We start from the raw sequence: 266 nt of genomic DNA on the forward strand, positions 1-266 counted from the left end.
CTCAGGCTCACCGACATCCAGACTTGAGGGCTACTCAGGGACAACTGGGCGAGAGCCAAGCCCGCCAGCTAGCAAGACCGCGACCACCGTCGGCGAATGGCGGGATGCACCGGTGCTGAAAAAGACCGAGCGTCTGGCCAGCTCGCGGCCCCCCGCGTGACGTCCCCACGGCCCGGCGGAGAAGCCGCGCCTGGAGGCAGCCCATAAACAAGATGGCGGCGGGCAGCTTCGTCCCCTCCCCCCTGCCCCTGCGGAGCGGGGCGGGC

The sequence above is a fragment of the Microtus ochrogaster genome, chromosome 26 (genome assembly GCF_000317375.1).
Source record: "Microtus ochrogaster isolate Prairie Vole_2 chromosome 26, MicOch1.0, whole genome shotgun sequence".
Classification (NCBI taxonomy): domain Eukaryota; kingdom Metazoa; phylum Chordata; class Mammalia; order Rodentia; family Cricetidae; genus Microtus; species Microtus ochrogaster.